General features: G+C 39.2%; 1 protein-coding gene and 1 non-coding gene across 3 annotated transcripts in view; both read right to left on the bottom strand.

Annotated features, from left to right (window-relative positions):
• The window catches only part of PLCB1 (phospholipase C beta 1), a 731,248-nt gene that overhangs the window by 49,208 nt on the left and 675,336 nt on the right, over window positions 1–6,704 (bottom strand). The window lies entirely within an intron of this gene.
• LOC119470449 lies at window positions 502–707 on the bottom strand. The gene has a single exon (XR_005199361.1). It is a non-coding gene; the product is annotated as a small nucleolar RNA SNORA73 family (small nucleolar RNA).

Genomic DNA, 6,704 nt, shown 5'->3' on the forward strand with positions numbered 1-6,704 from the left:
TTAACCTTCAACTGAAAATGGGGAAGTATTTGTGAAATTAATTTCAAAAATTCATTTAGCAAAAAAATGACTAGCTGGTTATATTTTAAAATATTATTTTAAAAATAAATAACATGGTGGTATGTGTCTGTAGTCCCAGCTACTTGGGAGGCTGGGGTGGGAGGATTGCTTGAGCCCAGGAGTTTCAGGCTGCGGTGAGCTACGATTATACTACTGCACTCCAGCCTGGGTGACAGAGTGAGAGTCTGTCTCTAAAATAAATAAATAAGTAAGAATGTAAACTTTCATATTTGGGGGCTTAGTTTTTAGGAAAAAGAGGCACATTACAATAAAAGAAACTGCTGTGATTTATTCACCATCTCAATATCTAAGGTATGGCCTGAGGTCTTAGTGATGGACTTCACAATTTCTTAAAAAATTAATCAATTAATACAATAAAACAAAGCACCTTTTTTCTTAAACATGTAAGGCAAACTTAGATCCAGATTGGGTGCTCTAGAGGGCTGTTTCCTGCACGGTTTATCTCCTCCATCATAGTCCACAGGACTCTAAGAAGTTGTAGGAATATGCAGGTGCAGACTTGAGGCCCAGCTTCATCTCCAATGTCATGGAAAGGGACTGTACATCATGGGGGCAGAGCCCTGTGCTCCCTTATGCCACTTGGACACAGCCTAGGGAAAGTGACCTCCCGGGTATAGCCACATTGGAGACCCCACTATTTTACCATGACCTGACTTTCATACTGATGACACCAAGACATTACACACCAAGGCCAAATAATCTAATTAGTAATAAGAGCAGGGTGTTTAGAGTGATTTCAAAATAAGTATTGAGAGAAAGAAGGATCACCAGTTAACATGTGGTCAGCATCCTAATGCAGCTTGATATGACTGTCCATCATGTAGCTGAGAGATGTGAGAGCCAATGAAACAGCAACATTGCCTTCTCCTCTTGTCCAGGGTGCTGTGAATTTAAGCAGCTGTAATAGACTGGTGGCGGTGATGGCCTCCACCTGTGAAGATCAGTGTGCTTCTAAAAGCTATGTCTGAAACTCAAGGGATTCTGGGACTCCCTGAGGCATCTATGCAAAATCTAGGCTAGAATATACATCCTGCCCAGACATACTGATGCCAGCCTTCAGATAGATTTTACTACAATTAATACATGGAGACTCATATTCAGTAGGTTCTGATGAGATGCTTAAATTAAAAAAAAAATCTGTAAAGTTTACCTTGATTTAGAAAGGGTACTTGATCTGATACATAAAGGGAAAATGAAGTAATGGGTAACTGGTCCTGATTGTTTTCTTTATCTTTCTAATCCTTAACCAGGGAATATTCTTTTTCCACCAAATGTGTATTGGGTAGTCCTTACCTATGCTTTATTCTCAGAGACATAAAAGCAGAATATTGCCATTTCATGGATTATAGGAGTAGCCACATAATTGGTGTCCTGGTTCCCCTCACCAATTCATTTTCCCCATCACAGTCAAAGAGATTCTGCTAAAACAAAAACTGGAGCATGCCCTCTCAATGGCTTCTCTTGTCTTCTGGATAAAGCTCCAAGCCCTTGATAGCTCTTGCAATGGTCTTGCATGATCAGGCCCCTTTATGCTCTCCCTTGGTCTCAGCTCTTTTTATCATAATAGACTTCATTCTGATCCTTCACTAGTCCCTTTGCCTCAGTCCAGCTACATCTGCTATTTCCTCTGACTCAAACACCCTCCTATAACTTCTAGTTCTCATTCCTACTTACACATCCGTTATATTGCCTTAAGCCTCACATCCTCTGCAAATGATGTGCAGTGAAGCTAAGACTCTGTTTTATATTATTAATAGGCCAACTCTTGGACCAGCAGTTATAAATCAAAGACCACTGATAGTGTAAGTACTTTGAAAAGAGATTTAGGATTATATATGTAGACAATTTGAAGCAATTATCAAACATAGGTTGGCTTTATAATATTTTCTGACAGAATCATCTCTTTGGTACTGGATACTCTATGTGCCAAAAATATCCATCACGTCCAAAGCTGCCACTGTGTGCTTTGGAGATTTCAAGAATAATTTCAAAATCCTTTCAGTCATGTAAATTTTTATTCCGAGTACTTTTTATTTAGTTTTAAAACCTAATGATCTATATGTTATTAAACAGTTTGTTCTACCTTCTCTATTCTTTAATATTAAATCAAATTAAAGAAATAAGACACATCAATGAGAAATCCAAATGTCAAAATGGCTGATTTTTAGCTTCCTTTGGCTAGAAAAGATCAGTCCATGGACCCCTTCCTGGCATGCAATGTCAGGGCTTTCTGTACTGAAGCAATGAGAAGTCTTCAAATCCATTGACAGAACACTCCAGAAAGCATCTCTTTACTGAGGATGTACAGAAAGACAGTAAAAACCAAAGCATGTGTGTACAGATTGGGCTCAGAAATCCTTTTACAATCTAGAAGTCTAAGTGCTCATATTCTATGCACGAAGGTGTTCACCTGAATTATCTCCTAGTGGGCAATGGGCAGAACTGTTATGGGGAGGTCAGTGGGCACATGCTGAGGAGATGGGGACTTGCATTTGTGCCTGACCCTCAGCCATGCCCAAGAAAACTTGGACAGCACTGTTTTGGAATCACGAACTTTTCCTGATGATTTACTCTTCTGATGACAGTTCTGCTTACGGCTAATGCTGGGGAATTAGAGGCTTACATGAAGTGTATTCCAGGAGGATTTGTTTCCCTAATATTTTATTATGAAAATCTTTATGCTTATAGAACAGTTGAAAGCATTTTACAGTGGACACCCATATACCTACCACAAAAATTCCACCAGTAGCACTTACCATACTTGCTTTAGCATATGTCTATATCATTTATCCTTTTGGGTGCATTTCAAAGGAAGTTGCAGGTGTCAATACAAATACTTTATTATATGTATTATTAACTAGGATTCATGAGGATTAAGAAGGGGGCTCTGGGCTGGGTGTGGCGTCTCATGCCTGTAATCCCAGTACTTTGGGAGGCCAACGTGGGCGGATTATAAGATCAGGAGTTTGAGACCAGCCTGAGCAACATGGCGAAATCCTGTGTCTACTAAAAATAGAAAAAGTATCCTGGCGTGATGGTGTACACCTATAATCCCAGCTACTCAGGAGGCTGTGACAGGAGAACAGCTTGAACCCGGGAGGCGGAGGTTGCAGTGAGCTGAGATCATGCCACTGCACTCTAGCCTGGGTGACAGAGTGTGACTGACTGTCTCAAAAAAAAAAAAAAAAAAGGGCCCTCTGCAACAGAAACATGATTTTCTTTCTCAAACATTAATTCCACTGGGTCTAGGAATTCCCTGGGTGTCCCTTAAGGGAATCTATCCAGGACAAAACCATGCATTTCATCTCTTCCTAAAGAACTACCTACACATATATCAGGGAAGAAAAAAGGTGTTCTTTCTCCCCACTTCCCATACAATCTTGTCCATCAACATTATCCAGTGTGTTGGCAGGGCTCCCTAGAGTGCTTTGTCATGGCACCAGTAAATTCATAGGTAGAGAAGACACAATCCTAGTTCTGAAGATATTCTAAATAGCCCCTATTCTGATAGGGAATGACTTAATGAAGTTCTTGTGTGTATTTAGACCTGGCCCAATAAGAGACAATATATTCTTATTAGTGAGCTCATCCTCAAGAGATGGGAAGAGATGGTCGTAATGAGAGCAGATTGAGTCTGGATTGGCTCAGGTCCCACTGCAAAATAATTTTCCATTGTCATGGGCATTCGCCTAAGAGAATGTTAAAAAAAAAAAAAAGAAATTGGGATTGCTGTCAAGAGGGTAAGTAAATTTCCTTGTTTCATATTGTTAAACTTTTGGGAGGACTTAATTTGCCTTTTAACAATGGGGAAGATGGTGAATTACAGAGAGAAGTGAGCTTTGGAGAGTATCCTAAAAAAACCTGCAAAGACACTGAGAAAGCTGAGGGTTTGATGGAGTCCTTTGGATACATGTTAAAGGCTATTGCCAATGTTTCCAGAACTTTCACCCTGATCCACCATCAAATCCCCAAATGCAGGATATCCCAGAGCCATCAAATCAGGGCATGAATTCTAGATACCCTTCCCTTTCTCCTTATTGATTTCATTTCCCAAAACTATACAGGATACTTTTTTTTATGAAACTAATATGTGATACTACTCTTCCTTCCTTTAGCTCAAGGGTTGGCAAACTTTTCTTAAAGAGTTGGAGAATAAATATTTTAGATTTTGCAGACTATAAAGTCTTTGTCACAACTACTCAATGCAGCTGTTGTAGTGTGAACGCATAGACAATATATAATGGAATGGGCACGGCTGTGCTCAATAGAAATTTTAAGGACACTAAAATTTGAATTTCAAATGATTTTCACATGCTCTGAAATATTCTTCATATTTTGATTATTTTTCAATCAGTTCAAAATGTCAAAATCATTCTTAGTGCACGGACTGTGCAGAAAGAGGCGTTGGCCTGGATTTGATCCCTGCTCATTTAGCACTATTCAATAGAACCCTCTGTGATTGTGAATAAGTTGCATATTGGCACTGTCCAAGGCCATAGCCACTAGCTACATGAGAATACTGAGCACATGAAATGTGGTTAGTGTGACTGAGGAACTGAATTTTAAATTTTATTCAATTTTTCAATAATTTATATTTGAGTAGCCTCGTACGGCTAGTGTTCACCACCTTGGACAATACAGCTCCATAATTTTCTTTCCTATTAACTTGAAAAAATGGTCTTATATCTTGCCTACATTAAAATGGACCCCCAAATCCTTTCCTTTGCTGATTAAGGTATATAGCTATAACTCTGAGGAGATCACAGTTGATGTCTTGATTTTATATATTACATACAAACACAGGGAAACACACATAGCACTTGCAAATACCCATACTGCACACGTGCATGGGTGCATACAATCCTGATATAGCTCTTCACTGGAATTCCATCACCTCCAAATTCAGTGAACAAATAATCATGGGGGAAAATGCTTACCACTTAGTAAGGATAGTCCCCTTCTATTCAATGTCTACTATAAAAATGCAGTATTGGATAATGAAAACTATCATATAGGATAAGCTTAAACTTCTCCGGTAGCTTCCTTAGTTACTTTTTACAAAATCTGATGTCTCCTTTAGACAGCCTGCAACACTAATGAACTTGAAAAACTGACCTAAGAGATGTCATCTTTTGAAATCTGCAGTGATAATTTCCAAGTAAATGACAGTACATAAACTCTAGGTCATCTTAAATCAAATCTCAGCACTTCATGCTGAGCTCCCAGGTCAAGGCCAGAGAAGCTGACTAGTGAAACACAAAAGCATAAAATCACTACCACTGAAAGGGTTTTGGTAACAATCATTTGCCATACCTGTAAAGTCTTATTCACTATAAAATGATGCAATTATATTTTTCATCTTGATTAAACCTATTTATGGTGAAACTTCTATCATCATTGGCAAAGATTTAGGTTTAACTAAGGAAATTCTAGAGTGAGAGATGAATGACAGTTGTCTGTCATGGGTAACACAAAACAATAAAAAAAGAAGTTTAAGTTAATGGTGAGAAAATAAACATTTGCCCTTAAAATCCTAGTGCTGAATTTAGAATAATCCCAGGCCTGGTTGTTCACTGAAAGCTCTCCATGGCTCCATCTGAGGCTTTCTTTCCTTTGTCATGCTATATTCTCTCCACTTTCCTTCCGTTTTTATATGTGTGATTCACAAATCTTTTATCTCCAGCTAAGACTTCTCAATTCCAAACTGGCACATTTCACCATCTACATGACTTCTCTAGATGCCTGAAAACATCTCAATCATATTATGTCCAACATTGCTGTCATGGCTCCCTCCCCTCATTCCCAGTTTGGCAGTTTGACACCTAGCCCAGGAATAGGTGTCAAAATCCACTCAGTTGCGCAAACCACATGTCTAGGCACTTCCTTGACTCCTCCCTTTCCCTGTACCCTAGAGTCAATCCAGCTTCAGGCCCTACCTCTCACATTCTTCTACCTCTCTCCATCACCACTGTTACACACCAACTCCACACTGCCAGTGTCTCTTGCCTGCACTAATATCATAGCCCTAACTAATCTTTTGCATCCTGCTTGCCCTTTCTACCCTTTAATTTGCTATCCACCTCAATCAATAAAAATATTTTGAAAGCCTAAATCTGATCATATCACTACCTTCAGCCAGCCTTAAGTCTTATTAGGATAAAAGCCAAAATTGCTAATGCAGCAGCCAAGGCTTAATGAGTTTCACTTCTGTCTACCTTTCTGGCTCCATTGTGTACTCTATTCCTGATGCTTGGTGGTCTATCTACCATGACTCTTCAGTTCTTTGCACACACCATGGTCCCTCCTATCACAGGGACTTTGCATGTATTATTCTATCTGAAAGGGTTTCTCTTCATTCACACACTCTTTCTCACTCTACTAGACCTTATATCACTTACCTAGTTAATTTCTACTCACCCTTTGGCTCTTGGTTCAAACATCACTTGCTCCAAGATGTTCTGCCTGATCTTCAGTCCCCTATATCTACCTTACTCAGTGATCAGTCTGGGTTTTCCTGGCACCATGCTACTTTCCTTCAGAGAACTTGTCTTGGTGTGTAGCTATGCAATTAGTTCATGTGATCATTTGTTTATTGCCTCCTTCTCTCCTTTTTTTTTTTTTTT

The sequence above is a fragment of the Cebus imitator genome, unplaced genomic scaffold (assembly GCF_001604975.1).
Source record: "Cebus imitator isolate Cc_AM_T3 unplaced genomic scaffold, Cebus_imitator-1.0 Scaffold31, whole genome shotgun sequence".
Lineage (NCBI taxonomy): Eukaryota > Metazoa > Chordata > Mammalia > Primates > Cebidae > Cebus > Cebus imitator.